Raw genomic sequence first — 11420 nt, 5'->3', positions numbered from 1 at the left:
GGTAATGTTGTTTTCAGTCAAATACTCAGAGTTTAGAACAGTGATGAAATATGCGTGCAGAGTGAATGGATGAAAGAAACATTTTTGGAGGAGTTGTAAAGTAATGTGTATATGGATGTGAAGAGAAGTAAGGAATCATTTCCAAATAGCTCTTGGCTTTATGTAAACTTTTTCCTACTGTCTGAGAAACTCCAGTAGAAAGTTCCATAAATGGAAGTTGGACATATTACTTGGAGAAAAAAAAAGCAAGTGACCTGGTTAAACAATCAATTAGCATCAATTTAGTTAGAGAGAATAGAGAAATAATTGTAATAGAAAGTTTTTGATAAAAAAGATACCCAAAGTGTTGAAAAAAATCAAAGTTTCAAAATATTGACAAAGGAGAAAAATCTAACAGATTTCTCTTAATCATTTGAGTTCTATGGCATCTGAAGATGTAGCAAGAATAAATTCATCAGCTTTTTCAAATAACTAATACTCCATGTCTGACATAACAATGCAAAAATCTAGAAAATTAGCCAAATTTGAACAGTACTTGTAAGAAGACATTAAATATAAAGACAGATGATTTCTCTTCAAAGGGCAATAGAGTCGTGGCTTATCAGTTGTTCAGGTGCTGGGCTCTCATTTTGGAATCTGTGAATAAGATGTGAGAGAGTTTTCCCCCAAACTTAAGAACAAAAAATTTCATTAACCTTTCACCCAGTTGGGCTGACACACATGGGATTAATACTGGAGCCAAAAAATAAGCAAACAACAACAAACCTTGAGTACATCATAACACTTTTCAAATATTATATAAGGAACTGAAGGGCATGGAGTCCAGGTGGTGTTTAAATCTTTCCCCCCAACTTGAAGGCCATATCTTTGGAAGAGAAAATAGATATGAAAAATGAACAGCTGGTTGCATCAGTGGAATCAAAGAAAAGGATTTGGTTTTTTGGACCAGGATTATGCTAACAAAACCATTTTCTCCTGCAGTGCAAAGTACATCTTCTAGGTCCACAGAGGGCATATTTTTCAGGACATTCACTGACAAATCAAGAAGATTCTTAAACCTCAAAAGGGACAGCAAATGCATGAAGAAAGGTCAATGATAAATAATATGATGCATATCAATTAAAATATAGAGAAGAAAAACAGTGGTGTAGATACTATTCTAAGGAAAATTTAATGTGTGTTTAGTGTGAAACTAAATGTCTTTATAACCAACCTAGATAGCATATTTAAAAGCAGAGACATTACTTTGCCAACAAAAGTCCGTCTAGTCAAGGCTATGGTTTTTCCAGTGGTCATGTATGGATGTGAGAGTTGGACTGTGAAGAAAGCTGAGCGCCAAAGAATTGATGCTTTTGAACTGTGGTGTTGGAGAAGACTCTTGAGAGTCCCATGGACTGCAAGGAGATCCAACCAGTCCATTCTAAAGGAGATCAGTCCTGGATGTTCTTTGGAAGGAAATATGCTAAAGCTGAAACTCCAGTACTTTGGCCACCTCATGCGAAGAGTTGACTCATTGGAAACGACTCTGACGCTGGGAGGGATTGGGGGCAGGAGGAAAAGGGGACGACAGAGGATGAGATGGCTGGATGGCATCACCAACTTGATGGACATGAGTTTGGGTGAACTCCGGGAGTTGGTGATGGACAGGGAGGCCTGGCGAGCTGCAATTCATCGGGTCACAAAGAGTCGGAGACGACTGAGCAACTGAACTGAACTGAAATGTCTTTATACTTTTAAACAATAATACTGAGATTAAGTGTAATAAGATAAAAAAAGTATTAACATGAAGGCAGATGTGGGGTGAAACACAGATCTAAATTGCTGTAATGAGAGTTTTAACATGTTTAGGAGGAAAAATCTGAAAAAATGAGTCAGATTTTATGTCAAGATTGTAAATAATTATTTGTAAATTAGCTTGATTAGTGAAGAAAGAGATATCAAAGGCATTTTATTTTAAAAAATATGCTACTTTTGCCTAACCAACCACAACGATTTCCTATTAAAGATCACAAAACAGGAAAAATTGCAAGGGTCTTAGTGAGAGTTTTTCTATGAATTCCATCTGAAGAAAGGCCCATATATTATAAATTCCTGAATTATTTGGTCATGATAGTAATTTTCTCTTTCAAATATTTTATAAAGAAATAAAAAGATCTTTTCATGTCATGTGGAGAAAGTGATTTGTAAATGATAACTTTAAAACTTTTCTTATGCCTTTTAAAAGTCTATAACTGCCCAAGAACAGAATTGGGCTACTCTAAAACTAAGGATTTAGGAGCATAGAAAATGACTTTAGGGAAAGGAAAAAGATATGATCCTGTGACCCAAACTTCCAGAGCAATTGTTCTTATCCAGGGGCAGTTTTGCTTGCCACCTCCATGATATCTGCCTGTGTCTGAACACATTTTCAGTGTCACAACTTTGGGATACTACAAGCATCTACTGGGTAGAGGCCAAGGATGCTGCTCAGCATCCTACAGCCTCCTGCTCCAACAAATAGCTATCCAGCATAAAGTGGCAATGCAATTAAAGCTGGAAAATTCTGCTCTAGTTAGTAATATAGCTTCATGAATACATAAGATTAAAAAAATCATGAATTACTATAATGAGAAAATATAAAACATCAAAGCAAGCTACTGTGGCTATACGTGAAACTCCCTGTTGAAGCTGAGAATCAATGGGTATACTTTTAAGAATGCAGGCCTGGAAGATGGTTATTTTGAGGTGCTATTCTGCTATCTTCTCTGCCTGCTGGCTTCCCAATTAAAGTCTTTTCCTTGCCTCAACACCTCATCTCTCAGATTCATTGGCCTGTTGTGTGGCAAGCATAGTGAGTTCGGTTGTATTCAGTTACCCAACAGTCCCAAAACATGATGTCTACTCATGGACTCTTCCCATAGTGCTTCTTCATCCCATATGGACTACTTCAGTGGCTATGAGCATCACAACATCCTTTAAATTTGATCTGGAGATCAATCCCTGAGCCTTTGGAGTGGGAGCACTGACCCCAAGACCCTAGACTACCAGAAAATAAACTCTAGTGAAGTGAAGTCACTCAGTCATGTCCGACTCTTTGTGACCCCATGGACTGTAGCCTACCAGGTTCCTCCGTCCATGGGATTTTCCAGGCAAGAATACTAGAGTGGGTTGCCATTAGGGAGTATCAAATAGTGAAATCTCACATAAAGGAAACCACTTGAATACAAGACCCAGCATCACCCAACCACCAGTAGCATCCTGTGTATCTAAACAACAAACAAAACAAAAATACAAATCCAATCATCAACAGACAGGATTACCACCTCACTCAGCATTGCCCATCTGAGGAAAACAAACAAACAAAAACTCAGCACAAATCTTACCCTATAGAAGTTTACACAAACCACTGGACCAACCTTAGGAGAGCAGAAACCAGAACAAAGAAAGAATTCAACACTGAAGCCTGGGGAAAGGAGACCTTAAACACAGTAAGTTAAAAACATAATAATGATGATGAAAAGGCAGAAAAATGCTACACCATTGAAGGAATAAACTAGAAACACAAAAGTCCAAATAAATGAAGAGGAAATAGGCAAACTACCTGAAAAAGAATTCAGAATAATGATAATAAAGATGATCAAAAACCTTTAAATAAAAATTCAAAAAATGCAAGAATCAATTAACAAAGTTCTAGAAGAATTAAAGAATAAACATACAGAAAAAAAAAAAAACATAATTAGTGAAATTAAAAATACTCTAGAAGGAATCAATAGCAGAATATCTGAAGCAGAAGAATAAATCAGTGAGCTGGAAGATAAAATGGTGGAAATAACTTCTGAAGAGCAGAATAAAGTAAAAAGAATAAAAAGAACTGAACATAGTCTCAGAGACCTCTAGAACAATATCAAATGCACCAACATTCAAATTATAGGGGTCCCAGAAGAAGAGAAAAAGAAAGGGTATGTGAAATTTTTTGAAGAGATTATAGTTGGAAATTTCCCCAACATGGAAAAGGAAATAGTCAATCAAGTCCAAGAGGCAGAAAGAGTCCCATACAGGATAAACACAAGGAGAAACACACCACAACACATATTAATCAAACTAACAAAGAGTAAACACAAAGAAAGAATATTAAAAGCAGCAAGGGAGAAGCAACACATAACATACAAGGGAAACCCCATATACTTAGCTAATTTTCAGCAGAAATTCTGCAGGCCAGAAGGGAATGGCAGGATATATTTAAGGTACTGAAAGGGAAAAATCTACAACCAAAATCACTGTACCCAGCAAAGATCTCATTCAAAATTGGTGGAGAGATATAAAAACTTTTCAGAAAAGCAAAAGTTAAGAAAATTCAGAACCACCAAACCAGCTTTGCAACAAATCTTAAAAGGACTTAAATAGTTAAGAAATACAAGAGAAGAAAAAAAAGATCTACAAAATAAACCCAAAACAATTAAGCAAATAGCAATAGGAACATATATATTAATAATTACTTTAAATGTAAATAGATTAATGCTCCAACTAAAAGACACAGACTGGCTGAATGGATACAAAAAGAACACCAAGCTGTCTACAAGAAACCCGCTTCAGAATTAAAGACACATATAGACTGAAAGTGAGAGGATGGAAAAATATATTCCATGCAAATGGGAAGCAAAAGAAAGCTGGAGTAGCAATCCTCATATCTGACACAATAGACCTTAAAATAAAGAAGAGTACAAGAGATAAGGAAGGACACTACATAATGATCAAGGGATCAATACACGAGGAAGATATAACAATTGTAAATATCTATGCATCCAACATAGGAGCACCTCAGTACATAAGACAAAAACTAACATTCATAAAAGGAGAAATTGACAGTAACATAATAATAGTAGGAGACTTTAACACCCTACTCACACCAATGGACAGATCATCAAAACAGAAAATTAATAAGGAAACACAAATCTTAAATGATACATTAGATGAGATGGATCTCATTGATATCTTCAGGACATTCTATCCAAATGTAGAAGAATACACCTTCTTCTCAAGTGCACATGGAACATTCTCCAGGATAGACCACAACTTGGGTCACAAATCAAATCTCCATAAATTTAAGAAAATTGAAATAATTTCAAGCATCTTCTCTGACCACAATGATATGAGACTAGTTATCAATAAAAAAAAAAAAAAAAAACTGTAAGAAACCCAAACACATGGAGAGTAAACAACAAAAACAAAAAGAATGCAGGCATGGTATATAGTTTTCTAGTTCTGTTTCATCCACATTATTTTATAATACTGAGGTGGAAGCAACTCTAGTAATATGAGTTGGAGTTACAGAATAACACAGGCTATACATAATAAATCTGAAAACGAATAGCTGATAACCATTGCAGGTTCTCTTCATAAGCTTTTTTTTTTTTTGTATTTTCACCCACAAAATGGAAAGAAAATAATATCTGTCGGGAGCCACGTTAGGCATTACTGACAAAATGGAGGCACGGACCCAACCCCCTCTTTTCATCTCGCAGGCACAGCCCTGGGATAAAGGAGTTAGGCCTTGTGATTATGACTTGTTCTTTCCTTTCTTTGGTTGAGTTGGCTGGAAAGAATGTTAAGGTGCTTGAGAGAAGCATGAGAAAGCACAAAGCCTTCTACAGCTGTGCCCAGAAAATAATCTATAAAATAACCATTGACATTTGTTCAAGGATCTTTACAAAGAATTTCCTAGAATGAGCACATAGGCCACAGCTTGAGGCCATTGGAAGGGTTGTTATCTGAGACCTGTTTGTGAGGGAAATATTTATGGCAAAAGAAGATTGCTGAGTTTAGGGTTTACGAACAATTAAGAATAGCTAGAAGCCTTTTTAGGAGATAGTGGTCTTAAGATGCTAGGGGCAAACAGGATTTAGAAAGATAAGAAATAAACTGAGGAATGTAGCATGAGTTACAATGTAATCACAAGTTAAGTACAGTAAATCTGGGTGGGGGAAACTAAAAACCTCTGACCTAATGCTTTTGTCAAAGTATAAAAGAGAACCTGAAGCTTGAAACAAACATGTAGTTCCGGACAATGAGTCAGAGGCTACATCATCATCTGCTGACACCGCTCACCCCTTCAGGCTGATTCCCTGGCTGCTGGAGCTAGACTCCGGCAAATATCTACCTCATAGCTTTTTGATTTTTTTTCTTTTTTCTTTTTGGATATTAGGTGCAATAACAAAGCACTTAGTAATGCTTGTCATAGTGTGGGGCATATCAGTTCAGTTTAGTTACACAATCGTGTCCAACTCTTTGCGAACCCATGAACCACAGCACGCCAGGCCTCCCTGTCCATCACCAACTCTCAGAGCCTACTCAAACTCATGCCCATTGAGTTGGTGATGCCATCAAACCATCTCATCTTCTGTCATCCCCTTCTCCTCATGCCCTCAGCTTTCCCAGCATCAGGGTCTTTTCAAATGAGTCAGTTCTTCTTATCAGGAGGCCAAAGTATTGGAGTTTCAGCTTCAACATCAGTCTTTCCAATGAATACATATGATTGATTTCCTTTAGGTTGGACTGGTTGGATCTCCTTGCAGTCCAAGTGACTCTCAAGAGTCTTCTCCAACACCACAGTTCAAAAGCATCAATTCTTCGGTGCTCAGCTTTCTTTATAGTCCAACTCTCACATCCATACATGACTACTGGAAAAACCATAGCCTTGACTAGACGGACCTTTGTTGGCAAAGTAATGTCTCTGCTTTTTAATATGCTATCTAGGTTGGTCATCAGAAAAGGTGATGGCATCCGACTCCTGTGCTCTTGCCTGGAAAACCCAATGGACGGAGGACTTAAGCAACTTAGCAGCAGCAGCAGCAGAGGGTTGGTCATAACTTTCCTTCCAAGGAGTAAGCTCCTTTTAATTTCACGGCTGCAATTACTATCTGCAGTGATTTTGGAGCCCCACAAAATAAAGTAAGCCACTGTTTCCACTGTTTCCCCATCTTATTGCCATAGAGTGATGGAACCAGATGCCATGATCTTAGCTTTCTGAATGTTGAGCTTTAAGCCAACTTTTTCACTCTCCTCTTTCACTTTCATCAAGAGCCTGTTTAGTTCCTCTTCTCTTTCTGCCATAAGGGTGGTGTCATCTGAATATATGAGGTTATTGATATTTCTCCTGGCAATCTTGATTCCAGCTTGTGCTTCCTCCAGCCCAGCGTTTCTCATGATGTACTCTGCATATAAGTTAAATAAGCAGGGTGACAATATACAGCCTTGACGTATTCCTTTGCCTATTTGGAACCAGTCTGTAAGCATCTTTTAATTTCGTGGCTGCAGTCACAATCTGCAGTGATTTTGGAGCCCAGAAAAAAAAGTCTGCCACTGTTTCCACTGTTTCTCCATCTATTTGCCATGAAGGGATGGGACCGGATGCCATGATCTTTGTTTTCTGAATGTTGAGCTTTAAGCCAACTTTTTCACTTTTCTCTGGGGCATTTTAAAGCTTGCTTTTTAATTAGTAGATCCTGTGCTCTCATTTTCTTAATCTATAAATTAATAATACTTGCTAGAATGATCTCCAAGATAAGATTTAAGATCTGAAATTTCCTTTTGGTTAATAGACTGTATGAAAAAAATAAAAAAACTAAAACTAAACAAGAAAAAAATATATACAAAAGTGATATATTTAAGCAATCCTATTTAAAATAGTGGCATAGCCCTATAGTATCCTAAATTCTAAAATATAGTAAAATTTAAAAATAATACTAAAAAGCACCAAAGAACTTTTACATTCAGTGCTAGAGTGAACACAGGAAAGCACAAACTTGCAAGATAAGAAAGATACAGAAGACAAAGTAGAATTATGCGATTTCCGCTTTGATTTAACAATGGCAAAAAAAAAAAAAATTCAAACATGATTAAGAAGCTCATTGAGTTGGGACAAAACATAATCAATATTAGATTTGTGGAGCTAAAATCTGATGACCAAAGACATTGTAAACCAACACAGAACATAAGCTGCTAAGCAAGAACCAGGATCTTTTCAAAAGACTTTTCTCCAGCCCTGCATGGTGAATGACTTACAAGTTTACTAAGTAGTACTTAGGAAATATTCAGAGTGCAATTTTGAGAAATCCTAAAGCAAGAAGAGATGAAAAATATCATTGTAACATTTCTAAAAGAATAGGTAATTGAGTAGACTCTAAAAAGTTTAAACTACTATTTCCTCACTCTTAGTCCATTCCATAACTGTCATGATCATTTCTGCATACCGTCAATATTAGGATTTGTTGTTTTTTTTAATATAACTGTACTTTATTTATTTCTGGCTGTGCCGTGCAGGCTTTTCTCTAATTGTGGCAAGTGGGGGCTACTCTCTAGTTGCAGTGCTGAGGTGTCTCATTGTTGCGGCTTCTCCTATTGCGGAGCACGTGTTCTAAGGCTCATGGGCTCCAGCAGTTGTGGCTCCTGGGCTGTAGAGCACAGGCTCAGTAGGTGTGGTGCATGGGCTTAGTTACTCCACAGCATGTGAGATCATCTCAGATCAGGGATCGAACTTGTGACTCCTGCATTGGCAGGTGGATACTTCACCACTGAGCTACAAGGGAAGCCCCAATAGGATTTGTTTTTAAAAAGAATGTTTTGATTACTTCTATAAATGGAAACCATATATATCCCTTACTACTAATAGAAATGTCATGATGAATATAATGAACTCAAACCCATGTTTTAAAATTCTTTCTAGATGCTCCTGCCTGCCAAAATGCTACATCATGATCCTTTGTTTTATTAAAGGGAATATTTGTGTTACTGAAACACATTAATAAATTCTATTACCAAACTGAAGCATCCTTCTTGATGATTATAAGTTTATAATTGAAAAGGGAATGATTTGACATCATTTAATTAACATCATATAATTATTCAATTAATAATGATTTAAGTCAGTGTATCACATGAAATGAAGTTCAGCTAAAGTCAACTTGAACAACTGAGTATTATGTCTTGCTTGAGGTAGGCATGCCATAAAAACTACCAGAAGCACCTGGGGATTTTTTATAAATTAACCCATTCTCAGGGTCCCCTAGCAAAGCTGCAGATTCAGTTGATCTGGGTGGGGCCTGGGTATCAGCATTCACCCCAGATTCCCAGGTGATTCTAATGTGTAGCCTAGACTGAGAACTCTGCTCCAGAATGACACATGTAATGGAGTAGATTATTTAGCAAATTGTTTGAGGGCTCTTCAAAAATGAACTATTTAATACTAAGACTGAACTTCATTTTCTGATACAATTTGTAGACTAATCATTGATGTAAGATCACAGATATGCTGAATACTGATTTCATCAAGGCATTTAACCATGATAATAAAAGTGTTAATAGTTTGATTTTGATCTGGTTAAACTACTATCCAAAGTATATCTAAAGTGTATGTGAAATGTATCTGTGTATATGAGAGAGAGAAAGTGTATCCTATAAAAGGCTAATCCTCTAATTTGACAATTGAAAAATCTTTACCAATGATGTGAATAGGACACTGACTTGTAAAAGCTATGATGACGTAATATTATGAACAACATATAACATTCAGCACAACAAAGGTCTACTTTCAAAACAGCCTTATACTGAAATAGTGATGATAATGTTTAATACCGGGAAAAAGTTGACTCCTGGATTCTGAGTTAAGATTTGGCTATGAAAGGACAGGGTAATAGTCTTGCAATTTAGCAATGTATGTATTAAAAGATGTAGGAATTTAGCAGCTTGCATGTTCAATATGATACATCGGAGTATTATGGTTATTAAAACAAAACAACCCTCCATAATGTGAGTTTAGCTGCATCAGAAGACATGCTCAGTCTCTCAGTTGTGTCCACTCTGCAACTGTATGAACTGTAGCCCACAAGGCTCCTCTGTTCATGGAATTCATGGCAAGAATACTGGAACAGGTTTCCATTTCCTGCTCCAGGTGATGTTCCTGACCCAGGGATTAAACCCGACTCTTGCATCTCCTGCCCTGGCATGTGGATTCATTACCACTAGCACCTCCTGGGAAGCCCCAGTCAGAAGAGTAGTCATTGTATCAGGATATATCTTGCCCTTGCTCTGTTCAAGTCATACAGGATTTGAGATTCTGGATGCTAATTTTTTTTAAGGTTGTGATAAACAAGTCTGTCCAAAAAGAATGAATAAGATAAACAAGGTATTTAACTTGGAAATTAAGTGTGTATGTTAAACACAAGTAGAAAAAAAACATTGTTCAGTCAAGAACTAACCTCAAATCAAACCTCAAACTACTGCCATGCAATGATGACTTGTCCTTAAGGTAAGGACATCTCTTGCAACTGAAATTTTCCAACCAAAGAGAATGACTTCATTTAAGAAACAGTGAAGTTTGGGTGCTGGCAATGTGGTAAAACTTCGGGCAGTGTTTCCCCTAGCTTCCTTACAGGTCTACCATTCACTTAACACATGCTTCAGGGGACCAAGCAATTTGTTTAAGATTAGGAAAGTACTTAATATCAGAAATGGAATTAGAGTAGGGGCTCGTTTTATTTTTTGTTTTTCAGTCGTTAAGTTGTGTCCAACTCTTTGTGATCCCATGGACTGCAGCATAACAGGCTTCCCTGTGTTCCACTGTCTCCTGGAGTTTGCTCAAATTAATGTCCATAGAGTTGGTGATGCCATCTAATCATCTCATCTTCTGCCACCTCTTTCTCCTTTTGCATTCAATCTTTCCCAGCATCAAGATCTTTTCCAAAGAGTCAGCTCTTCATTGGAAGTGGTGGCCAAAGGACAGAACTTCAGCTGCAGCATTGGTCCTTCCAATGAATACTCAGTGTTGATTTCTTTAAGGATTGACTGGCTTGATCTCCTTGCTGTCCAAAGAACTCACAAGAGTCTTCTCCAGCACCACAGTTTGAAAGTACCTATTGTTTAGTGTTCAGCCTTCTTTGTGGTCCAACTATCACTTCCATACATGACTTCTGGAAAAAACCACAGCTTGGACAATACAGACTTTTGTCAACAAAAGTAATGTCTCTGCTTTTACTATGTTAGCCTTTGTCTTGCTTCATTTTGTACTCAACATGTACAAAGCCAAACTTGCCTATTATTCTCGGTATCTCTTCAGTTCAGTTTAGTTCAGTTGCTCAGTCGTGTCCGACTCTTTGCGACCCCATGAATTGCAGCACGCCAGGCCTCCCTGTCCATCACCAACTCTGGGAGTTCACCCAGACTCACGTCCATCGACTCAGTGATGACATCCAGCCATCTCATCCTCTGTCATCCCCTTCTCCTCCTGCCCCCAATCCCTCCCAGCATCAGAGTCTTTTCCAATGAGTCAACTCTTGGCATGAGGTGGCCAAAGTACTGGAGTTTCAGCTTTAGCATCATTTCTTCCAAAGAAATCCCAGGGCTGATCTCCTTCAGAATGGACTGGTTGGATCTCCGTGCAGTCTAAG

Source organism: Bos mutus, chromosome 1, assembly GCF_027580195.1.
Source record: "Bos mutus isolate GX-2022 chromosome 1, NWIPB_WYAK_1.1, whole genome shotgun sequence".
NCBI classification, from domain to species: Eukaryota; Metazoa; Chordata; class Mammalia; order Artiodactyla; family Bovidae; genus Bos; species Bos mutus.
This window is presented reverse-complemented; position numbering follows the sequence as displayed.